Below are 25818 nucleotides of genomic sequence, written 5' to 3'. Positions count from 1 at the left end.
TCAGAGGAAGTTAGCGACCTTAAGCAGTCGCTGGATGCCCTCATTATGGATGTTTCTGCTGTGAAAAAGAATCAGGAGGACATCTTAAAGTTGGTCGGCGAGGTAAAAGCGCTGCGCTTACAATGCGAGGAAAAGGACAAGCGCATTTCACAACTGGAGTCCAGGGTGGCGGACCTCGAGCAATATACGAGGATGAACGACGTGATCGTTACAGGGATTCACATCAAACCCCGGTCCTATGCCCGCGCCGTGACCCCCGACGACACCGCAGGGGAGAGCGCGGACGAAGCGCACTCTACCGAGCGCCAGGTAGCTGCTTTTTTGGAGTCCAGAGGCATTTCTGTGGACTGCGACGGCATCGAGGCCTGCCACTTGTTGCCCAAACGGAGCAGAGATCACAAGCCAACCATAATAATGAGATTTGTAAACAGAAAAGACAAGATCGCCTTGTTGAAACAGGGCAGGAAATTAAAGGGAACCAACGTGTTTATGAATGAACACCTGACAAAAGTCAATGCAGAAATTGCTTGGAAAGCCAGAGCCTTGAGAAAACAAGGAAAGATTCAAAGTACATGGACAACCAACTGCAAAGTATTCATCAAATTAAAGGGAACACCAGAAGAGGCAAAAGTCTTGGTCATCAGGAAACTGGAGGAGTTGGATCAATACATATGATCAGTGTGTATGTAAGGTAACCTGCATCACAGACAATATCCATGGCACAATTACCTGAAATAGACAGCTCCTCACAGACAAATATGATGTCGGAACAAACACTGGAACTGAACACTGCCTTATCGAGGAAACGTAATGACTTTGATTATAATATAGACCCTGATCATAACTTTCTCTCTTCTGAAGTCAACTGCAGATACTACACTGAAAATCAGTTCAATCAGAGCAGAGACATCAAAGGGAAACTGTCTCTGATACATTTCAATAGCAGAAGCCTATATGCTAACTTTGGCCATATCAAGGAATATCTTAGCCACTTCACTAATCCATTCAACATCATAGCGGTGACTGAAACGTGGATGAATACTGACAGAGGATCTGATTTTAGCTTGGATGGTTACGAACTACAATATATCAACAGACCAAATAAAACAGGAGGCGGTGCAGCCATCTTCATTGAAAGCTCTCTACAATATAAAGTTGTTGAGAGAATGACTACTGTCATTGAAAATGTTTTGGAGTGCATCTCAATCGAACTCTGTAATAGAAAAAAGAAGAATGTCATAATTAGCTGTGTGTACAAATATTAATTCAGGATCCAAATTACGACCAAGACAAGAGCTACATTTTAAAATCAAGTGTCTCATATTGGTCATGTAAATATTATGACGGACTGAAGGAGTGGTTTTTTTCTCGCTTTTTTTTACGTGCTCTGAGAAGTAGTTACGTTTTAACACGAATATAATTTTCTGCCTTGAATAATAACAACAACAAAAAACTGAAAACGGAGACGTCTCTAAATTGTAATTTACACAATGCTTTTCTAAAAATACATGTACATTTTATCTTCATATTTTCCACTCGGTATATGGATGTGATCAGTTGTTTTTTTTTTTGTTTGTTCTTTTTTTTTCAACGTGCAATCTGTCTATTTTGCCTGCTGAACTGCCGCCGGATTGGTTGTTAGGCTGTTGCTAAGGACTCTGACCCCGGAAGGAAGTTGATGTGCGTCACGGACAGCATTTATTTTTTTTTTTTTAAACGGAGCGAGTTTGTGGGAAAAGCCAAATTCCAGGTGGCATATGTGACGTCATGCTCCGACTGTCCTGCACCGAACGCGAGCGAGTGGAGGGAAACAATCAGAGCAACAAACCATCAAACTCTCAACACGACAAATTATCATTTAATTCCACGAACATCATATGTGTAATTCAGAACATATAATGACCGGGAAATAAATGTTTCGCTCTCTTTCTGTCACCACCCTAAGCGGATACGCCGACAACGTTACCTTGGCAACAAGAAAAGCCAGTGTTTTTCAGATTCGTTGCTGAATCAGACACGTTGCTGTTAAACATGAGGATTGTGGGTATTGTAGTCCTTCTCCGTGATGTTACATCGGTAAATGGTAAATGGACTACACTTGTATAGCGCTTTTTACCCTGCATGACAGAGCCCAAAGCGCTTCACACTGCAATATCACATCAACCCATTCACACCATACTTGGTGGTGGTAAGCTACTGCTGTAGCCACAGCTGCCCTGGGGCAGACTGACAGAAGCGAGGCTGCCAATCTGCGCCATCGGCCCCTCCGACCACCACCAACAGGGCCGGCTCTAGGCATAGGCCACGTCCCGAGGGGGGCGCCGCGGTCGTACAAGGGGCGCCACGATGCTCTGTGTTCCGTGTGCCCCGCTGTGCAGCGGTCCGACGCACTTCGCTCCTCGTCCTTGGCGCTGCCCGGCACTGATCGGTATTGTTCGGCATCGCTCCTCAGCGCACTCCTAACCCCCCTCCCCCCCGCTCAACAAATGTCGGGACCGCTCGAAAAACACGCTCCCAAGGGGCGCTCGTCTAGGGCGCCTCTGAAGCCCGGGCCGGCCCTGACCACCAACCATTCACTCTCACAACTTTCATACTAGGCAAGGTGGGTGAAGTGTCTTGCCCAAGGACACAACGCCAGTTTTACGCCTGCGGGAGTGGGGATCGAACCGCCAACCTTCCAGTTATAAGACGACCCGCTCTACCAACTGAGCTACTGTCACCCCAGAGACATTGACATTGACAATAAAACGTGTTTCCTTAAAATAGAGCTGATATTTCACGGGGCTTTTTGACTCAGCAGAAGCACATACCACTGCTACACAGTCTGCCTCGGATGGCTGCACTGGTTTGGATAATAATCACATCTTTCTTCAGAATATCGATCAGTTTACATTTGTACTTCCGGGATCTCTGACACGACACCCACGGAGCGACGTTGTTGAAGCTGAGATTGCGTGTCTCCACCACGCCACGGATTCTAATTGACTTTTAGTGGAGACTGCATGCATGGTGACAGCACGCATTTTCAGCACTTTGCGTGAAATGAGCACGCAATCTGGGACCCTCTGGTTCTAACAATGCGTGCTCATTTCACGCATTTCTGTGAGATCAGGTTGATTTCAGCCTAATTAGCAGAGTCCTCGCTCCGAGTCCTCGTGAGGATTTCAACAAACAATCATTAGTTCTACCCAACAGAACAATCAGAATCGAAATCCCTTCAGAACTGAGGGAGGAGTATCAATTAATTTACTGCAAAAAAAAAAAACACAAAGCCCTGCTAGCAATTGTTTACATCACCAAAGCTAAATGTGCTAGAATTGAGATTGGTTGAGAAAATACGGAGTCACAATTCTTGTGCTAAAAACCATGTCTTGGACCTAATTAGACGAATTAGACAAGTCCTAACCTGAATTTGCTGCTGTCCTGCCACTGTCATCCCTGGACGAACAGATGGCCATGCTGGACAATGGGGACATTGGGCGAGCCACGCTGGAGAATGGGGTCACTGGGCGAGCCACGCCGGAGGATGGGGTCACTGGGAGAGCCACGCTGGAGGATGGGGTCACTGGGAGAGCCACGCTGGAGGATGGGGTCACTGGGAGAGCCACGCCGGAGGATGGGGTCACTGGGAGAGCCACGCTGGAGGATGGGGTCACTGGGAGAGCCACGCTGGAGGATGGGGTCACGGGGCGAGCCACGCTGGAGGATGGGGTCACTGGGCGAGCCACGCTGGAGGATGGGGTCACTGGGCGAGCCACGCTGGAGGATGGGGTCATCGGGCGAGCCACACTTGAGGGGGTCTTCGGGCCACGAGCCATGCTGGATGATGTCTGGGGGTGCTCAGGAGTCTGAAATCCAAATGGCACAGTCGGGCCTCTGGGTAGATTACCCTTGCTCCTGCGGATGGCTGCTGCCGGACATCCACCTGGCCCGGGGCTGGCTCATTGTCGGACTCGGAGTCAGAATTGAGAAACCGAAGGCTGCAAATACATTATGCAATGTGCGCCAAACAATCAATCAAAGTTGAATTCAATGCTGACGAGAATGTTGTGTTAGCTCATCCAACCAAAGTCAGATTAAGTTTTAGCAGTTTCACAATACTTACGGTCGGCTCCATTTACGTGCCAGGACTGGTTCATTCCCATCTTCTTCAGTCTGGCTCGCCAAGTCAGATGTCAGTTCTGCTTGTTGGAGCTTCCCTGCTGCCAGAGTGTATGTCTCTGCAATGTACACAGGTCTGTTTAAATTTCTCATAATATCAGATTATAGAGCGAGATTGAGGAAATATAGAGTTAATGTGGGAGGCAACATAACCGGAATACTTCATGTGTCATGGGTGACATCTGTTTAAAAAGTAGCAGTGAATAGGACTGTCATTGTTTGGAATGAATTCAGAGTGCAGACACTCCTGAGTGTCAAAGTGTAATCATACCTGCTCTGTACAAGATGCGGGCTTTGAATTTATGCCATCCAGATTCTGGCTGTCTGGACTCCCTCGCCATCTTGTCAGCCTTGGTCACACAGCGCACTTTTGGCCAAATGCAGTAGTGTTCATCCCGAGACATCCGGTTGATTGGAACGACTGCCACACTCTTGTCGTCAACAAACTCCACCACAACGAACATCATGTCCTCTGTCATGTCCATGTCCAGTCTATTGTATTGCGACAATCAGGAAAAGTGTCATTATCAGTGACTTAAATTTTTAATACAGTTCTCAATAATTAAAGGGGGGGGGGTATTATGAAAAAATCCATGTCTTTGAGCTTTGTATAATGCTATAGTGTAATTTCACCAAGCCGTTGCTTGAGTGTAGATTTACTGTAGATTGATACTAAAAACACCAACCCCCCCCCCCCCCCCCCCCCCCCAAAATGAAAACACCTCAAAATCTGCCAAAATGGCGGTTGCTACATGTAGCTCTACATACCAGAAGTAAATCAGTTTGAGAGCTGACTCTGGACTCCCCATGAGCTGATTTCCCTACTACAACAAGTCCTGTACATCAGTGGTTCACATACATAAATTTAACAGGAATGCAGCAGTGGAATAGCGACAAACTCTCCCTGAGCAGGCAGCAAAACGAATTTCTTGCTGATTGATGAAACTGGACATGTATCAAGCACATCACTTTTAGCGGAAACAGAATGGATGCCCAGCATGGCTGAATCACAGGGATAGTGAAACAAGCTCTTCACAGACTGATACTTGCTAAAAACCACATAGATCTCATTTCCATAGACCAAGATGTTCTCAACAGAAACAACTTCTACACAGTTGTCTCCTCGACAGGTTGACAGAAAAAAAGATTCCAGTTGCACTTCCTTGAACTGCACAGCACCAAAGAACATGCCAGGAACTGGACCATGGGTGTGCTCGTTCCTGGGAGAGTTGATGACTTTGTTTGCCTTTGGCTTGTCAGGCAGCTCAGACAACCTGCGTATAACCTGTTGAAGTGGATATGTAGGCTTCCTGACTAGTTTCTTTAGCTGTCCCAAGAAGTTTTCAAAGGGGAAAGCAGACACATTGTCTAGTGGCCCAAACGTTCTGGCATCACTGGTCAAATGAATGAGGAGATGAACATTGTACACAAGTTGGTCTTTTCCATACAGATCAGAGTAGTGTCCCACAAAGGCAACCAACAAACTCTCTGCATAATCAGCATGGGTAAAACACAGCTTGGGTGACAACAGGATGAACATTCCCACAGAAAACAGCATGAAATTCTCATAGACAGCTGCTGACACATCTCTAGAGAAAATGATGTGCACTCCATAGAGCATGAAGAACCGCAACTCTGTGGCTTTCCACCTGTCAAGTTCACGTAATGTTCTTGGTTTCCTTGAAAATTCCCTTGGAACAAACTTCTGCACGGAAATCAACTTTTCTGATAAAGTCGAGATGACACGTGGACCTAGCCGAACCTTCAGAGGGCCTTTGGTCAGTATGCGCAAAATGCGCCTGGTAACCCCCAAGCAGCAAAGGTGCATGTAATCCATGGGGAATTGAGACACCAACCCAAAGATAAGACCTTGGAAAGGAGATTCTCCAATGCGATGCTCATCATCATCATCATTATCCATTGACTGAAAAAAATCTGAATCTTGTCTCAGATCAGCACTGGTTTCAGGGAATGTCATTCTCCCATGCCATTCTCCACGCTGCTTGCATCTGTCACACCCATTGTATGCAGTGTGGCCTTTCACATTTTTCACAAATGCACGGGCCAGAGCATCACAGATAACTGCAGCCAAGTGAAACTCGTAGTGATTGCCATTGAACACTAAACCTTCCTTTTGCAGTTTGGAGCATTCCTCCACAAAGGGTTTCAAATATTTGGATGCAGAAGTTGGTTTGCCTTTCCCAAAATATAAGCCAATGAAAAAAGGGTCTTTGAAAGAAGTCTGTTCAAGCATACCTAGTATTGGCCAGAATTCTCCATTTGTGCTCTTAAATAAAGAGCATCCATCGATGTTGATTTGCATCCGCATGCAATTATTCTCTGAAGCAACTGAAGGATGCAGCGCTAGCTTGGACAGCAGGTTTCTCTTTATACCAAAATGATAATACTGTCCACCTGCAAGATTTTGAACATCTGTGACAGTTGCTGTGCCTAGCAATGTGCGAGCATCCTTGGGCAGACAGGGGATGACAGGCTGGAAAATGGCAAGCAAAGCTGACAGTGCATTGAGAGGAATCTTATATGTGGTTGCCCAGTCAACAAGGTTCTCCGGTACATCTTTATAAAACTCCTCATCTGAAGAGGATGATATTGGATCTCCTGAATCATCCACATCATCCCCATAATCAGGATCTGAAATACAAGGCCCATGGGGTACTTGTTTTATATTTTCTGGTTTAGAATCAGAAGAGAGGTGTTGGGCACTGTCAGTTTGTACAGCAACAGGGATTGACATGTCCATTGTTTCCATTTCGGGATCACTGACTGGACGGAAACTGTCATCATTTAAAGTCAGAGACTGAGAGTGTATCTCAGCTAAATGTCTCTCTACCCTCGTTGACGCCGTTTAGTCCAGTATGATTTGGGCCTGTCACTCATTTTGGTCAGTCAAGAAATTTGTCAAAGCAGGAGGAACATGCAGAAGTCAATGTAATGACATAAAATAAACATGAGTCTAGGGTATATGGGTATTTCTTGATGCTTGAAAAGTATTCTATTCAAAGTCCAAAACTATTAGAATTGAGATCAGTTCTGAACTCACGGTGGACTAGGGATTCTCGCAATGTTGTCTGTCTCCCACCGCCACTCGTACCTTTCTGCACGACTCGTGTATTGGTGGGGCTGATAAGAAGACAGCTGCCTCCCTCCTCAAGCGATGTAATTTACTCCTGGCTGGGCCGTCAGCTTCACCCCCACAGCAACAGCCTTTTCTGCGAGACAGGTGACAGATATGAGAAACTCTTTACTGAAAACATTCACTTCCAGCTCCGGCACATTCATCTAACTGCAACTTTCATATAAAAAGGTGCAAGGTGCCAATAAAATATCCTCTATTAGTCTGAAAATGAAACTATTTTTAGGAGAACGCTGTTAGCTCTTAATTAAAGGTTGGGAGTCATGGTTGTTAGATTGTAGCAGCTGCTTAACAGAGATGCAATCACTTTAAAAGGAATACTCCGAAGATTTTGGACCCACGCCCTATCCCTATTATTGACAAAGTTAGACAAGCTCAAGAATACCTTTTTTGTGTCTCTGCGTCCAGAGGTTGGTTCCCAGCTGTTAGCATCGTAGTTAGCTTAGCTCAATTGCTGGGGGTCAATAGGAGGAGCCAGACTGACAAAAACGGACAAAACACTTCTTACAGTGGTCCAGGGGATGGTGTATTAGCACGAGAAGTAAATCCAAATGGTTATATAACATTTTAAAAGATGTGTATATACTGTTATATCCTTCAGCGGAGCACGCTTATGCAGGTCTGTGTATCAAAACGTTATTTTAACGGATTGAAAAGAAAACACGTCTTTTCAAATGTTTTATAACCATTAGGATTTACTTCACGTGCTACGCCATCCCCTGGACAACTGGAAGGAGGATTTTGTCCACTTTCGTCCGGCTATGACTCCTAATCACCTACAGCTATTGAGCTGAGCTAACGATGCTAACAGCTGGCCCAGCCACTGGAGGCAGGGGCAAAAAAAGGTATTTTTGAGCTTGTCTCCCTTTGTCAATGATAGGGAAATCGCGTGGGTCCAAAATCGTCGAGTATTTCTTTAACACTTGGCCTACTACACAAATTACTTCTCCAAAACACACAGTTAAAACATACAGCAAAGGATTTATAAAAACAGGTTTAACTATACAAAATTACAAAGCAGCAAACATTTCAGCAACTTTAAGTCATTCCTTTCACTCCAACATTATGTACATTTGTGGAAATATTTAGAAATAGATGTCAAGGAGCACGTTGCAAAAACTACATTTTCATGGCGGTCGCCATCTTGTTAGACCACCGCCGCTGACCAACCAAAACAAAGATCTTCTACTTCCAGTTTTGTTAAAACAAGACTTAGACAGGGTTTTGAAAGTACTTTGAAATGTTCTGTGTGGAATTATTGCACCATACTAACCTGTTTAGCACCGCAGAGAGACAGTCCACCTTCACTGCTCGGAGCCGCGCATTCTCTGTCTGAGGGACGGAAGCTTGGACGGAAGCCTTGTGGCTCTTCAAAACTCACGCTCACTTGGTTGACACTCCCCCTTGTGGTAAAAGTTTAAACCTGCGCCTTGTATGTACCCAAAATGCTGATTGTGAAAATGGAACACAGTTTAACTCAAACCAACAGAAAAGTGAAGTAAACAAAGACTTTTCAGCACATGTGACATTTGAAAAAGCTGAACAAACACTGGATGGAGTAAAACTATTTGTTTACACCATCAGTTGTAAATAATGTACCTGAACATCATCAATGGTCCAAACACAGTACAGTAACACTGAACAGGAATTACAAAATACAATCAAAAGGTGCTGCAAAGGCAGCCAAAAAAATTTAAATTGGACTGGTGAGTGGTGACAATCAGCAAGCAAGGTCACTCTGACTGAAACAGGGTTTCGTATTGTTCAGTCCGTCTCATGCTTTAATTTAAGACCATCCCCAGCACCTTGGGACTTTCCAATGCAGAGTTACAGCTCACTTTGCAGAATCTGTCAGCGAATGTCGGAATCTGGCATCCACTGACAGATTCTGCACTGGGCCCGTAAAATCTTCAAAAATCAACTTAGAGGCTTGAACCAACTTCTAAAGCATAGGGTTAAAATGTCTTTAAAGGGTCATACTAATGTTGCACTGTTTAGAAACAGCCAGAGAAGTCCATTAGTCCAAATCCCACTTCTCTAGCTCATTGACTTAACTACTTATTGCAAGTCAAACATGTCGACTTTCAAAGACCTATAACGTGGCAAGCCAAAGTCACATCGACTCCAACAGGGTTTCGTATTGTTCAGTCCGTCTCATGCTTTAATTTAAGCCCATCCCCAGCACCTTGGGACTTTCCAATGCAGAGTTACAGCTCACTTTGCAGAATCTGTCAGCGAATGTCGGAATCTGGCATCCACTGACAAATTCTGCACTGGGCCTTTAAAATCTTCAAAAATCAACTTAGAGGCTTGAACCAACTTCTAAAGCACAGGGTTAAAATGTCTTTAAAGGGTCATACTAACCTTGCACTGTCTGGAAACAGCCAGAGAAGTCCTTTTAGTCCAAATCCCACTTCTCTTGCTCATTGACTTAACCAGTTATTGCAAACCTACACGTCGACGTTCAAAGACTTATAACGTGGCAACCCAAGGTCACTCTGACTCAAACAGAGTTTCGTATTGTTCAGTCCGTCTCATGCTTGAATTTGAGCCCATCCCCAGCACCTTGGGCCTTTCCAATGCAGAGTGAGTGCTCACTTTGCAGAATCTGTCAACGAATGTCGGAATCTGGCATCCACTGACAGATTCTGCACTGGGCCTGTAAAATCTTCAAAAATCAACTTAGAGGCTTGAACCAACTTCTACAGCATAGGGTTAAAATGTCTTCAAAGGGTCATTCTAATCTTGCACTGTCCAGAAACAGCCAGAGAAGTCCTGTTAGTCTAAATCCCACTTCTCTAACTCATTGACTTAACTAGCGATAGCAACCCAAACATGTCGACCTTCAAAGACCTATAACTTGGCAACCCAATTCACATCGACTCAAACAGGGTGTCGTATTGTTCAGTCCGTCTCATGCTTTAATTTGAGCCCATCTCCAGCTCCTTGGGACTTTCCAATGCAGAGTTACAGCTCACTTTGCAGAATCCGTCAGCGAATGTTGGAATCTGTCATCCACTGATAGATTCTGCACTGGGCCTGTAAAATCTTCAAAAATGAACTTAGAGGCTTCAACCAACTTCTGCAGCACAGGGTTAAAATGTCTTCAAAGGGTCATTCTAATCTTGCACTGTCCAGAAACAGCCAGAGAAGTCCACTTTGTCCAAATCCCACTTCTCTACCTCAATGACTTAACTCGTTATAGCAACCCAAACATGTCAACTTTTAAAGACCTATAACTTGGCAACCCAAGGTCACATCGACTCCAACAGGGTTTTGTATTGTTCAGTCCATCTCATGCTTGAATTTGAGCCCATCCCCAGCACCTTGGGACTTTCCAATGCAGAGTTAGTGCTGACTTTGCAGAATCCGTCAGCAAATGTCGGAATCTGTCATCCACTGACAGATTCTGCACTGGGCCTGTAAAATCTTCAAAAATGAACTTAGAGGCTTGAACCAACTTATACAGCATAGGGTTAAAATGTCTTCAAAGGGTCATTCTAATCTTGCACTGTCCAGAAACAGCCAGAGAAGTCCTTTTAGTCTAAATCCCACTTCTCTAGCTCATCGACTTAACTAGCTATAGCAACCCAAACATGTCGACCTTCAAAGACCTATAACTTGGCAACCCAATTCACATCGACTGAACCAGGGTTTCGTATTGTTCAGTCCGTCTCATGCTTGAATTTGAGCCCATCTCCAGCTCCTTGGGACTTTCCAATGCAGAGTTACAGCTCACTTTGCAGAATCCGTCAGCGAATGTCGGAATCTGTCATCCACTGACAGATTCTGCACTGGGCCTGTAAAATCTTCAAAAATCAACTTAGAGGCTTGAACCAACTTCTACAGCATAGGGTTGAAATGTCTTCAAAGGGTCATTCTAATCTTGCACTGTCCAGAAACAGCCAGAGAAGTCCATTTCGCCCAAATCCCACTTCTCCAGCTCATTGACTTAACTCGTTATTGCAACCCAAACATGTCGACCTTCAAAGACCTATAACTTGGCAACCCAAGGTCACATCGACTGAAACAGGGTTTCGTATTGTTCAGTCCGTCTCATGCTTGAATTTGAGCCCATCCCCAGCACCTTGGGACTTTCCAATGCAGAGTTAGAGCTCACTTTGCAGAATCTGTCAACGAATGTCGGAATCTGTCATCCACTGACAGATTCTGCACTGGGCCTGTAAAATCTTCAAAAATCAACTTAGAGGCTTAAACCAACTTCTACAGCATAGGGTTAAAATGTCTTTAAAGGGTCATACTAATCTTGCACTGTCTAGAAACAGCAAGAGAAGTCCATTTAGTCCAAATCCCACTTCTCTAGCTGACTGACTTAACTAGTTATTGCAACCCAAACATGTCGACTTTCAAAGAGCTATAACTTGGCAAACGAATTCACATCGACTGAAACAGGGTTTCGTATTGTTCAGTCCGTCTCATGCTTTAATTTGAGCCCATCTCCAGCACCTTGGGACTTTCCAATGCAGAGTTAGAGCTCACTTTGCAGAATCTGTCAACGAATGTCGGAATCTGTCATCCACTGACAGATTCTGCACTGGGCCTGTAACGTGTACAGTCCAGCGCGTAGCATGTAGAGTCCAGCGCCTACCGTCTTGAGTCCAACGCCCAGCGTGTCGAGTCCAGTGCCTAGCCTCAAGTGTCTAGAGTCCAGCGTGGAGCGTGTAGAGTCCAGCGAATAGCGTCAAGTGTCCAGAGTCCAGCGCCGAGAATGTAGAGTCTAGCGTTTAGCCTTTAAAGTCCAGCGCCTGGCGTCAAGTGTCTGGAGTCCAGCGCCTAGCGTGTAGACTCCAGTGCCTAGCCTCAAGTGTCTAGGATCTAGCGCCTAGCGTGTAGAGTCCAGCGCCTAGCGTCAAGTATCTCGAGTCCAGCGCCCAGCGTGTAGAGTCCAGCGCCTAGCCTCAAGTGTCTAGGATCTAGCGCCTAGCGTGTAGAGTCCAGCGCCCAGCGTGTAGAGTCCAGCGCCTAGCCTCAAGTGTCTAGAGTCCAGCGCGTAGCGTGTAGAGTCCAGCGCCTAGCGTCAAGTGTCGATAGTCCAGCACCTAGCATGTAGAGTCCAGCGCCTAGCGTCAAGTGTCTATAGTCCAGCGCCTAGCGTCAAGAGTCCACCGCCTAGAGTCAAGTGTCTAGAGTCCAGCGCCTAGCGTGTAGACTCTAGTGCCTAGCCTCAAGTGCCTAGGATCTAGAGCCTAGCGTGTAGAATCCAGCGCCTAGTGTCAATTGTCTAGAGTCCAGCGCCTGGCGTGTCGAGTCCAGCGCTTAGCATCTAGAGTCCAGCGCCTAGCGTGTACAGTCCAGCGCCTAGCCTGAAGTGTCTAGAATCCAGCGCGTAGCGTGTAGAGTCCAGCGCCTAGCCTCAAGTTTCGAAGGTCCAGCGCCTTGCGTGTAGAGTCCACTGCCTAGCGTCTAGAGTCCAGCGCTTAGCGTCTAGAGTCTAGAGTCCACCGCCTAGCGTGTAGAGTCCAGTGCCTAGCCTCAAGTGTCTAGAGTCCAGTGCGTGGCGTGTAGAGTCCAGCGCTAGTGTCAAGTGTCTAGAGTCCAGCGCCTAGCGTGTAGAGTCCAGCGCCTAGCCTCAGGTGTCTAGGATCTAGCGCCTAGCGTGTAGAGTCCAGCGCCTAGCGTCAAGTGTCTCGAGTCCAGCGCCCAGCGTGTAGAGTCCAGCGCCTAGCCTCAAGTGTCTAGGATCTAGCGCCTAGCGTGTAGAGTCCAGCGCCCAGCGTGTAGAGTCCAGCGCCTAGCCTCAAGTGTCTAGAGTCCAGCGCGTAGCGTGTAGAGTCCAGCGCCTAGCGTCAAGTGTCGATAGTCCAGCACCTAGCATGTAGAGTCCAGTGCCTAGCGTCAAGTGTCTATAGTCCAGCGCCTAGCGTCAAGAGTCCACCGCCTAGAGACAAGTGTCTAGAGTCCAGCGCATAGCGTGTAGACTCCAGTGCCTAGCCTCAAGTGCCTAGGATCTAGAGCCTAGCGTGTAGAGTCCAGCGCCTAGTGTCAATTGTCTAGAGTCCAGCGCCTGGCGTGTCGAGTCCAGCGCTTAGCATCTAGAGTCCAGCGCCTAGCGTGTACAGTCCAGCGCCTAGCCTGAAGTGTCTCGAATCCAGCGCGTAGCGTGTAGAGTCCAGCGCCTAGCCTCAAGTTTCGAAGGTCCAGCGCCTTGCGTGTAGAGTCCACTGCCTAGCGTCTAGAGTCCAGCGCTTAGCGTCTAGAGTCTAGAGTCCACCGCCTAGCGTGTAGAGTCCAGTGCCTAGCCTCAAGTGTCTAGAGTCCAGTGCGTGGCGTGTAGAGTCCAGCGCTAGTGTCAAGTGTCTAGAGTCCAGCGCCTAGCGTGTAGAGTCCAGCACCTAGCATTTAGAATCCAGCGCCTAGCGTCAAGTGTCCAGAGTCCGGCGCCAAGCGTGTAATGTCCAGCGATTAGTGTCTAGAGTCTTGCACCTACCGTGTAGAGTCCAGCGCCAGCCTCAAGTGTCTAGAGTCCATCGCCTAGTATGTAGAGTCCAGCGCCTAGCGTGTAGAGTCCAGCGCCTAGCATGTAATGTCCAGCGATTAGCTTCTAGAGTATAGCGCCTAGCGTGTAGAGTCTAGCGCCTAGCGCCTATAGTCCAGCACCCAGCGTGTAGAGTCCAGCGCCAGCCTCAAGTGTCTAGAGTCCAACGCCCAGCGTTGAGAGCCCAGTGCCTTGCCTCAAGTGCCTAGGGTCTAGCGCCTAGCGTGTAGAGTCCAGCGCCTTGCATCGAGGTTCCAGCGCTAGCGTGTGGAGTCCAGCGCCTAGCGTCTAGAGTACAGCGCCTAGCGTTCAGAGTCCAGTGCCTACCCTCAAGTGTCTAGGGTCTAGCGCCTAGCATGTAGAGTCCAGCACCTTGAATCTAAAGTCCAGCGCTAGCGTCTAGAGTCCAGCGCCTAGCGTGTACAGTCCAGCGCCGAGTGTCTAGAGTCCAGCGCCCAGCGTGTAGAGTCCAGCGCCAGCCTAAAGTGTCCAGAGTCCAACGTGCAGCGTGGAGAGTCCAGTGCCTAGTGTGTAGAGTCCAGTGCCTAGCCTCAAGTGTCTACCGTCCAGCGCGTAGCGTGTAGAGTCCAGCGCCTAGCGTGTAGAGTCCAAGGCCTAGCGTGTAGAGTTCAGCGCCTAGCGTGTAGAGACCAGCGCCTAGCGTCTAGAGTCCAGCGCCTAGCGTGTAGAGTCCAGTGCCTAGCCTCAAGTGTCTAGGGTCGAGCGCCGAGCGTGTAGAGTCCAGCGCCTAGCATCTAGAGTCCAGTGCCTCGCGTGTAGAGTCCAGCGCCTAGCGTCTAGTGTCCATAGTCCAACGCCTGGCATCTAGAGTCCGGAGTCGAGCGCCTAGCCTCAAGTGTCTCGGGTCCAGTGCCCAGCGTGTAGAGTCTGGCATCTAGAATATGGAGTCCAAGGCCTAGCATTTAGAGTCCAGCGCCTTGCGTCATGTGTCTAGAGTCCAGCGCCTAGCGTCAAGTGTCTAGAGTCCAGCGCCTAGGGTGTAGAGTTCAGCGCCTATCGTGTAGAGTCCAGCGCCTAGCATTTAGAGTCCAGCGCCTAGCATCAAGTGTCTAGAGTCCAGCGCCTAGCGTGTAGAGTCCAGCGCCTAGCATCTAGAGTCCAGCACCTAGCGTGTAGAGTCCAGCGCCTACCGTCTAGAGTACAGCGCCTAGCGTGTAGAGTCCTGCGCCAAGCATTTAGAGTCCAGCGCCTAGCTTCTAGTGTCTAGATTCCAGCGCCTAGCGTGTAGACTCTAGTGAATAGCCTTAAGTGTCTAGGATCTAGCGCCACGGGTGCAGAGTCCAGCGCCTAGCGTCAAGTGTCTAGAGTCCAGCGTCATGTTTGTATAGTCCAGCGCCTAGCGTGTAGAGTCCAGCGCCTAGCGTCAAGTGTCTAGAGTCCAGCGTCATGTTTGTATAGTCCAGCGCCTAGCGTGTAGAGTCCAGCGCCTAGCGTCAAGTGTCTGGAGTCCAGCGCCAAGCGTGTAGAGTTCAGCGCCTATCGTGTAGAGTCCAGCGCCTAGCATTTAGAGTCCAGCGCCTAGCGTCAAGTGTCTAGAGTCCAGCGCCTAGCGTGTATATTCTAGCAGAGATGGGATACTTGGACTCGAGACTCGGACTCGACTCGGACTCGACTTGATAAAATCAAAAAAAGACTTGGACTTGCTTGGACTCTAAGCTCAGTGACTCTCGACTTGGACTTGAGTCGAACCCTTTGACTCGACGAGTCACGTCAAGTCCTAAAAGTCATTTTAAAAGTGCGATGTATGAATCATTTTTATTTTTTATCGCTTCATTTCATGGGATCGCAGTGGCGAGGTGCGCCTGCGTCGGGAGCGCTTGTTTTGTGTCGCCTGGACCACGTGCAACGGGCGGAGTTCGTTCACTTCCGCATTGACGGGAGCGCTCGTTTTCAACATCCGCGCATTCCAGGCGCATTCCAAACAACACAACAGGTCGGCCACGATTGTTTTTAATAAACTGGTTTCAACACTGCCCGCCTGGAATGCGCGCATAGGCGTCAGTTTCGGGGGAGACTTTTGCCAGGGGTGTTTTTCCTCCACTACACACAAATCCTTCACGTGTAGCCATTTTAACCCCGGTTATTTTCAGTAGTATATAACATTCCGATGCTTGTGAACGCACCGTCCGCGAGCATCAGAGAGGCAAACAGACATTCACGAGGACTAAAAAAACAAAACAAAAAAGTGCGGCTGTTCTAAATGTGCGTCTGTTCCAGTGGAAGCTCCACACAGAGCAGCTCTTTCTTCTGCAGCACCTGTGGTGAGTTTGAAAACTTGGTTGCTAGTTTAACCCTGTGATTATCCCATGTTATAGACTTTATGCAAGAGGCGGTAGTTTGTTTTGAAATGTGGATATGACCTGAAGAACTTACTGTCAACATGCTAACAGCAACATTTTGAGGCTGTTTGGCCTCATTCTAGTCTCAGCTAATGTTCATCATCAACATACTTTTCGTCCCCGGGGGACCTGTTGCTTTTGATTAAAAAGAAATGCGAGTTTTATTGAAAGATGTGAATAGGGATGAATTTCATATTTTTATTTTTGAACTGTAATGAAGAAGAATGCATCAAAGATGCTTTATTTCATTAATTAAACACAATTTATTTTAAGATAGGTTGAAATGTGCACACTTTAGTGAAGACTTTTTTTTTAAATCTGCCCCTTGGTTCACAGCTCACTGGACATTTAACACTGAACATAGAAAACAGAGCTGAACATACTCAGACACTGTCTTTTGTCCCCAACAGAACTGCAGCTGTGAGGACTGGAAGTCCTACAGGTCCAGATATGTAGGCTACAAGGTAACATCATCATTTTTAAAAGTGCCCAAAAACACTGTCCTGCCGTTCTGAAGTGCCAGTGAAGACATTACATTTGTCCTCCTTGTCCTCCTTCCAGCTTGTCTCTATGGACATGGCAGACAGTCACTGCTGAGCCTCTCCTGGGACATCGTGGAGCAGAGCCTCGTTTTCAGACGCCACAGAGAACTGAGGCTGCTCTCTGCTTCACAAGAGAACACTGAACCACCAGCAGGAGCCGGACCAGGGTCTCCACTGGGACCTCCAGCAAGAACCAGGGTCTCCTGATCAAATAAGTACACTTTGCACTTCCATTGTAACTAGTAATCTGTAACCTGGGAGATAACCGGACTATTATTTTATTGTTTGTTTCTTTCTTTCTTTCTTTGTGCAGACGTCACCTCTTCAGTCACCAGTTCTGTCAGCTTTGTTCATTTCTGTTGATCTCTGCTCCTGGACAAATAAAATAATGGAAAACACTCCTGACACTGATGGTTCTCTGTGTCTAACACACCTTGGATGTTCAGTAATGTTTGTTGTTGTGTCGATGGTGCAGTTAGTATTTTAATATATTTCTTTAATGGTGGCAGAGCATCTTTACCAGGGCAGAGACATGTCAGAATGTGTAGATCTGGTTCATTAGCTTGATCAGTCTAAAGCTATCTGAGGACGTCTGATGGTGATTCTTTGGATTAACAGACTGCCTCCTCTGATGTCGGTTGCTTTTCTTTTTGAAATGTTGAAATGTTGATTTGTGATCAGGTCTTTCCTCAGATTTTATAAATGAAAGAAGAAAACAGAATGACTGGCCGTACGCAGGTTGTACAGGAGGCAGCAAACAGCACAGCAGAATTAAAACTTCCATGAAACACCAGAGAGCAGGAGAGGAAGAGGTCATACCATAACCTGGAATATCCACTCATGACAGAGTTTTGCTCCAATAATTAAAGCTAATAATAATAATAATAATGATGATAATAAATTTTTCCAGCCTCCCAGCAACAAAGGTCAGACAATAAGGCTTCATGTTGTTCTTCCTCTGCTGATTCACCAGGTTTTTGTGACAAAGTTGACAGAGTCATCAGACAGACTGATCACTGGTGTTTCTGTTGTGGGCTGCCTGACTGTGTTTTTGTAATTTTTCCATTTACTCCTGGAGTTGCTTTGTGTAAAATGTTCGATTTGAGTGGAAATGGGATAGTTAGGCTTGAAGCCAACATTCGTCCAGTCACATATATAATGTTCTGGTAACAGCCTGTGTTCTGATGTAACTCCAACTGTCCTCCCGAGGTTTATTCTTTTATTCTGGAAATGCTTTGACCTTATTCCTATTTGTGATGAATAGAGTTAAGTGGTTTGTTTCTGTGTTGTCCCTGAGCTGTAAATCCTGTTGACAAGTAGCTTATGTATCTGACATGTAGCCGATTTCAACATGAAGTTCAGCATTGTTGGGTTTGTAACTCATATAAAAGTTTGAGGCCAGAGGATTTTATTAAAAACATGACAATCACCTACAATGTGAAATAATTCTCTAAGCATCTCAATCAATCAATCAATTTATTTTTGTATAGCCCAGTATCACAACAACAGTTGCCTCAGAGGGCTTCAAGGCAGTCATACCAAAAGTAAAATCAGTTATAGTCATCATCTCAAGCACTTCTCAAAAGCAGTGGTGACTGGTCATTGGGGGCAGGTGGAGTACAGCACCTTTATGTTGTGTTTGACAGATATGGTGAAAATACCCAATCTACAAGCTCGCTTCTCAAAAAGAGTATTGATATCTCAGTCCAAAATGTCCTTAACAGTGCCTCCCCAGTTTTTTTTTTTTTTTTTTTTTTTTTAATGACTTGTTTAGGACTCGAGGAAAAAAGTTTAGGACTTGGACTCGACTCGGGACTCGACTGTCTTGACTTGGGACTCGACTCAGGACTTGACTGTCAGGACTCGGGACTCGACTCGGGTAGAGTCCAGCGCCGAGCGTCTAGAGTCCAGCGCCTAACGTGTAGAGTCCAGCGCCTAGTGTCTTGAGTCCAGCGCCCAGCGTGTAGAGTCCAGCGCCTAGCCTCAAGTGTCCAGGGTCCTGCGCCTAGCGTGTAGAGTCCAGCGCCGAGTGTCTTGAGTCCAGCGCCCAGCGTGTAGAGTCCAGCGCCTAGCCTCAAGTGTCCAGTGTCCCGCGCCTAGCGTGTAGAGTCCAGCGCCGAGTGTCTTGAGTCCAGCGCCCAGCGTGTAGAGTCCAGCGCCTAGCCTCAAGTGTCCAGGGTCTCGCGCCTAGCGTGTAGAGTCCAGCGCCTAGCTTCTAGAGTCCAGCGCCTAGCGTGTAGAGTCCAGCGCCTAGCGTCTAGTGTCTAGGGTCCAGCGCTTAGCGGCTAGTGTCTAGAGTCCAGCGCCTAGCGTGTTGAGTCCAGTGCCAAGCCTCAAGTGTCTAGGGTCCAGCGCCCAGCGTGTAGAGTCCAGCGCCTAGCATCTAGAGTCCAGCGCCTCGCGTGTAGAGTCCAGCGCACAGCATCAAGTGTATAGGATCTAGCGCCTAGCGTTTGGAGTCCAGCGCCTAGCGTCCAGAGTCCAGCACCCACCGTGTAGAATCCAGCGACTAGCCTCAAGTGTCTAGAGTCCAGCGCCTGGCGTCTGGAGTCCAGCGTCTTGCGTGTAGAGTCCAGCGCCTAGGCGTCTCGTGTCTAGGGTCCAGCGCTTGGCGTCTAGTGTCTAGAGTCCAGCGCCTAGCGTGTAGACTCCAGTGCCAAGCCTCAAGTGTCTAGGGTCCAGCGCCTAGCGTATAAAGTCCAGCGCCTACCATCTAGAGTCCAGCGGGTAGCGTGTAGAGTCCAGCGCCTGGCATCTAGAGTCTGGAGTCGAGCGCCTAGCCTCAAGTGTCTAGGGTCCAGTGCCTAGCGTGTAGAGTCCAGCACCTAGCATCGAGTGTCTATCGTCCAGAGCCTAGCGTCCACGGTCAATTGCCTAGCGTGTAGAGTCCAGCGTCAAATTTCTAGAGTCCCGCGCCTGGCGTCTCGAATCCAGTGCCCAGCGTGTAGAGTCCAGCGCCTAGCGTCAAGTGTCTAGAGTCCTGCGCCTAGCGTGTAGAGTCCAGCGCCTCGCGTCCAGAATCCAGCGCGTAGCAAGTATAGTCCAGCGCCTAGCTTCTACAGTCCAGTGCCCAGCGTGTAGAGTCCAGCGCCTAGCGTCAAGTGTCTAGAGTCCTGCGCCTAGCGTGTAGAGTCCAGCGCCTAGCGTCTGGAGTCCAGCGCACAGCGTGTAGAGTCCAGCGCCAAGCGTCAAGGGTCTAGAGTCCAGCGCCCAGCGTGTAAAGTCTGGCATCTAGAATATGGAGTCCAGGGCCTAGCATTTAGAGTCCAGCGCCTAGCGTGAAGTGTCTGGAGTCCAGCGCCTAGCGTGCAGAGTCCAGCGCCTAGCGTCAAGTGTCCAGAGTCCAGCGTCTCGTTTGTAGAGTCCAGCGCCTAGCGTATAGAGTCTAGACACTTGAGGCGAGGCACTGGACTCTACACGCTTGGCGCTACATCCTAGACACTTGAGGCTAGGCACTGGACTCCCCATGCTGGGCGTTGGACTCTAGACACTTAAGGCTGGCGCTGGACTCTAGACACGAGGCGCTGGACTCTAGACGCTAGGCACGGGACTCTAGACACTTGAGGCTAGGCGCTGGACTCTACACGCTGGGTGCAGGTGTAACCCAGATTACCAGGCCTCATGAACAGTCCAGCTCACCAATTGATTTATTAGATCAATAAATTAATAAATTCATATTTTTCTTCATGTGACAAATAAGTTACAGTCCTGAATAAATAGTGAATAAATAGGATTTATGGTTAAAAATCATAAATATGTTAAAAGATTAAAAAGATCAACACAGAGAAGTTTATTTGTTTTAAAAAAAAAAAGAGTATTTTATTTCATTTCGAGTGTGGCAAAAGATGTGTGTAAAAGATTCGGGTGACATGAGATGATGTAATGGTGTAACCAATCAGACGACACCAGGGCGTATGTGCCTGAGAGCTTCCGGTTTTTTTCTCTCTCTCTGCCTCATGTGTTAGAGGCAGCGCTTGTTCGCTTCTGCTGCAGACTACGCCGGTTTTTTTGTCTAAAAGAGCCAGATTTTCCAAGTCTAAGCCACTTTTATGGTTGGAGCAAAGAGTGGAGCCCTTCTCTTTTCATGGTAGATGAGCGGACCGTGTGTTTAACAACGGAAACGGAGGAGAACGTGAGTAGCATTTGGCGTTAGCATTCGGCGCTAGCATGCGGCGCTAGCTCCAGTCATTAGCCACATCCCAGGCTAAGCTGTAAAGGTTACACATTACTGAACCCTCATGTCACTTGTTTCTTAAAAGCGTGGATCCTGGACTGATGAGAGCCCTGTATTGTGCCTTGTGCCTGGAGTGTGTGTGAACTGTGAGCCTCTGGTGAGTAAATTTTGTTGAAGTTAGTCTTATGAATGGAGTGAAATGTGCTGTTTCTGTAAATGTTAATATGGATCAATGAGTTACTTCAATGAATGTGGTGGTTAAAATGTTTTATATGACAGTGTTTGTTTACAGTTGCCCTCATTCTGTGTTGTTTTTTTTTTTTTGAGTGGCAGTAGGAAAAGATAAAAGAGGGAAATGAAATGTTCAACTATTTTGCTTCATGTTTAAACTCAGAAAAGTATTCAGTTCATTGAATTTACAGTACCAAGTGGTTAAATTAATTATAAGAAGCTGTGTTAAAAAGTATTTGCATAAGAATGTGTGTTTGTATCTGTTTAAAATTGAAAGTATATTTTGTTTATGAGAACCACACATTGACCCTGTTCTTGGCCTTTACAGGCCGGGTCTTTTTCTTTTCCTCGTCTTTTCCTTTTGTTTTAATTCCCTTCTTTGTTATGGACTCCTGTGCTGACCTTGAAGAAATCTTCTACTGGGGACTCATCTTGTGTCTGTAAGGTAACACGGGACCTCAGTGGTTGTGGCGGGCCAACCCAAGGAAAGAACCAGAGACTCTGATTTAGATAGAGACTGATTTATTTGCGGATCGTGGTTGATATTTCATTGTTGAAGAGCTGAAAAGCAGAGAAATTATTTTGTTCAATTTATTTATTTTTTTCTTCTTCTTCAACCATTCTTGTTCAATACAATTCATTTAAATACTTATCTTTGATGTGCGTGAAGTTCTTTATTCCGTCACTCATTGCAGTTTGTCAAGCCTCCCTTTCTCCTGTAGCGACCTAGAACCTTCTGATACTGGTCCGTGAGGTAATTGATGCATTGATGGAAAAAATATCTGTATCTCCCAGTTTTTACCACTAACAGTTAGAGCTGAGGCAGGTTACACAGGACTATAGACACTAGGCGCTGGACTCTAGACGCTAGGCGCTTGACTCTACACGCTAGCGCTGGACTCCAGATGCAAGGCGCTGGACTCTACACGCTAGGCGCTAAACCCTAGACACTTGAGCCTAGGCGCTGGACTCTACACGCTAGGCGCTTGACCCTAGACACTTGAGGCTAGGCACTGGACTCTCCACGCTGGGCGTGGGACTCCAGACACATGAGGCTGGTGCTGGACTCTATTCGCTGGGCGCTGGACTCGAGACACTTGATTCTGGGTGGTGGACTCTACACGCTAGGCGCTGTACTCTAGAGGCTAGGCGCTGGACTCTACACGCTTGGCGCTGGACTGTAGACACTTGACGCTAGGCGCTGGACACTACACCCTAGGCGCTAGATCCTAGACACTTGAGGCTAGGCACTAGAATCTACATGCGAGGCGCTGGACTCTAATCACTTGACGCTAGGCGCTGCACTCTAAATGCTAGGCACAGGACTCTACACGCTAGGCGCTGGACTCTACACACGAGGCGTTGGACTCTCGACACTTGATGCTAGGCGCTGGACTCTACACGCTAGGCACTAGACTCTAGACACTAGACGCTAGGCGCTAGGCGCTGGACTCTACACACTAGGCACTGGACTCTAGATGCTAGGCGCTTGACCCTAGACACTTGAGGCTAGGCACTGGACTCTCCACGCTGGGCGTTGGACTCTAAACACTTGTGGCTGGCGCTTGACTCTACACGCTGAGCGCTGGACTCCAGACACAAGGCGCTGGACTCTAGACGCTAGGCACGGGACTCTAGACACTTGACACTTGGCGCTGGACTCAAAACACTTGAGGCTCGGCGCTGGACTCTACACGCTGGGTGCAGGACTATAGACACTAGGCGCTGGACTCTATATGCTAGGGACGGGACTCTAGACACTTGACAATATGCGCTGGACTCTAGACACTTGAAGCTAGGCGCTGGAATCTAAACGCTAGGCGCTTGACTCTACACGCTAGCGCTGGACTCCAGATGCAAGGCGCTGGACTCTACACGCTTGGCGCTAAACCCTAGACACTTGAGGCTAGGCACTGGACTCTACACGCTAGGCGCTGGACTCCAGACACGAGACGCTAGGCGCTGGACTCTACACGCTAGGTGCTTGACCCTAGACACTTGAGGCTAGGCACTGGACTCGCCACGCTGGGCGTGGGACTCCAGACACATTAGGCTGGTGCTGGACTCTATTCGCTGGGCGCTGGACTCGAGACACTTGATTCTGGGTGCTGGACTCTACACGCTAGGCGCTGTACTCTAGACGCTAGTCGCTGGACTCTACACGCTTGGCGCTGGACTGTAGACACTTGACGCTAGGCGCTGGACACTACACGCTAGGCGCTAGATCCTAGACACTTGAGGCTCGGCACTAGAATCTACATGCTCGGCGCTGGACTCTAATCACTTGACGCTAGGCGCTGCACTCTAAATGCTAGGCACAGGACTCTACACGCTAGGCGCTGGACTCTACACACGAGGCGTTGGACTCTCGACACTTGACGCTAGGCGCTGGACTCTACACGCTAGGCGCTAGACTCTAGACACTAGACGGTAGGCGCTGGACCCTAAACACTTGAGGCTGGCGCAGGACTCTACACGCTGGGCGCTGGAATCTACATGCTATGCGCTGGACTCTAGCCGCTGGACTGTACACGCTAGGCGCTGGACTCTGCACGCTACGCGCTGGACTCTAGATACTTGAGGCTCGGCGCTGGACTCTACATGCTGGGCACTGGACTCCAGAAGCTAGGCGCTTGACTCCAGGGGCTACGCGCTGGACTCTAGACGCTAGGCGCTGGACTCTACACACTAGGCGCAGGACTCTAGACACTTGACGCTTGGCACTGGACCCTACACGCTAGGCGCTAGACCCTAGACACTTGAGGCTAGGCACGGGACTCTACTCGCATCGCGCTGGATTGTAGGCGCTAGGCGCTGGACTCTAGACGCTAGGCACTGGATTCGAGATGCCAGGCGCGGGACTCTAGACACTTGACTCTTGGCGCTGGACTCTACACGCTAGGCGCTATACTCTAGACGATCGGCGCTGGTCTCTACATGCTAGGTGCAAGACTCTAGACGCTAGTTGCTTTACATTACACGCTAGGCGCTGGACTCTAGACACTTGACGCTAGGCGCTGGACTCTAAATGCTAGGCGCTGGACTCTACACGCTAGGCGCTGGACTCTACACACTAGGCGCTGGACTCTAGACACTTGACGCTAGGCGCTGGACTCTAAATGCGAGGCCCTGGATTCCATACTCTCGATGCCAGATTCTACACACTGGGTGCCGGACGCTAGGCACTGGACTCTCCACGCAAGGCGCTGGACTATAGCATGTAGAGTCCAGCGCCTAGCGTCTAGAGTACAGCGCCTAGCGTTTAGAGTCCAGCGCCTAGCCTCAAGTGTCCAGAGTCCAGCGCATAGTGTCAAGTGTCTAGAGTCCCGTCCCTAGCGTCTAGAGTCCAGCGCCCAGCGTGTAGAGTCCAGCACCAGCCTCAAGTGTCTCAAGTCCAACGCCCCGCGTGGAGAGTCCAGTGCCTAGCCTCAAGTGTCTAGGGTCCACCGCCAAGTGTCAAGTGTCTAGAGTCCCGTGCCTAGCGTGTAGATTCCAGCGCCTAGCGTGTAGAGTCCAGTGCCTAGCCTCAAGTGTCTAGAGTCCAGTGCCTAGCGTGTAGAGTCCAGTGAGTAGCCTCAAGTGTCTAGGGTCTAGCGCCTAGCGTGTAGAGTGCAGCGCCTTGCATCTAGAGTCCAGCGCTAGCGTCAATTGTCTACAGTCCAGCACCTAGCGTGTAGAGTCCAGCGCCTAGCCTCTAGTGTCTAGGGTCTAGCGCCTAGTGTGTGGAGTCCAGCGCCTAAGATCTAGAGTCCAGCGCCTAGTGTGTAGAGTCCAGCGCCTAGCATCTAGAGTCCAGTGCCTAGCGTGTAGAGTCCAGCGCCTAGCGGCTAGTGTCTAGGGTCCAGCGCCTAGCATCGAGTGTCTATCGTCCAGAGCCTCGCGTCCACGGTCAATTGCCTAGCGTCTAAAGTCCAGCGTCAAGTTTCTAGAGTCCCAGGCCTGCCGTCTCGAATCCAGTGCCTTGTGTGTAGAGTCCAGCGCCTAGCGTCTACAGTCCAGCGCGTAGCGTGTAGGGTCCAGTGCCTCGCCTCAAGTGTCTACAGTCCAGCGCGTAGCGTGTAGAGTCCAGCGCCTAGCGTGTACAGTCCAGCGCCTTGCGTCTAGAGTCCAGCGCCCAGCGTGTAGAGTCCAGCGCCTAGCCTCAAGTTTCTATGGTCCAGCGCCTTGCGTGTAGAATCTAGCATCTAGAGTATGGAGTCCAGGGCCTCGCATTTAGAGTCCAGCGCCTAGCGTCAAGTGTCCAGAGTCTAGCGCCTAGCGTGTAGAGTCCAGCGCCTAGCCTCAAGTGTCTAGAGTCCAGCGCGTAGCGTGTAGAGTCCACCGCCTAGCGTGTAGAGTCCAGCGGCTCGCCTCAAGTTTCTAAGGTCCAGCGCCTTGCGTGTAGTGTCCAGTGCCTAGCGTCTAGAGCCCAGCGCTTAGCGTCCAGTGTCTAGAGTCCAGCGCCTAGCGTGTAGAGTCCAGTGCCTAGCCTCAAGTGTGTAGGGTCTAGCGCCTAGCATGTAGAGTGCAGCGCCTTGCATCTAGAGTCCAGCGCTAGTGTCAAGTGTCTAGAGTCCAGCGCCTAGCGTGTAGAGTCCAGCGCCTAGCATTTAGAATCCGGCGCCTCGCGTCAAGTATCCAGAGTCCGGCGCCTAGCGTGTAATGTCCAGCGATTAGCGTCTAGAGTCTTGCACCTAGCGTGTAGAGTCCAGCGCCAGCCT

General features: G+C 48.6%; 1 long non-coding RNA gene across 1 annotated transcript; it reads left to right on the top strand.

Annotated features, from left to right (window-relative positions):
* The first annotated feature begins 20741 nt into the window (after nucleotides 1–20741).
* On the top strand, nucleotides 20742–21682 carry LOC115380890 (uncharacterized). The gene is made up of 3 exons (XR_003930374.1): nucleotides 20742–20845; nucleotides 20973–21044; nucleotides 21447–21682. It is a non-coding gene; the product is annotated as an uncharacterized LOC115380890 (long non-coding RNA).
* Nucleotides 21683–25818: the final 4136 nt, after the last annotated feature.

This window comes from Salarias fasciatus, chromosome 22, assembly GCF_902148845.1.
Source record: "Salarias fasciatus chromosome 22, fSalaFa1.1, whole genome shotgun sequence".
In the NCBI taxonomy this organism is placed as follows: Eukaryota; Metazoa; Chordata; class Actinopteri; order Blenniiformes; family Blenniidae; genus Salarias; species Salarias fasciatus.
This window is presented reverse-complemented; position numbering and strand designations above follow the sequence as displayed.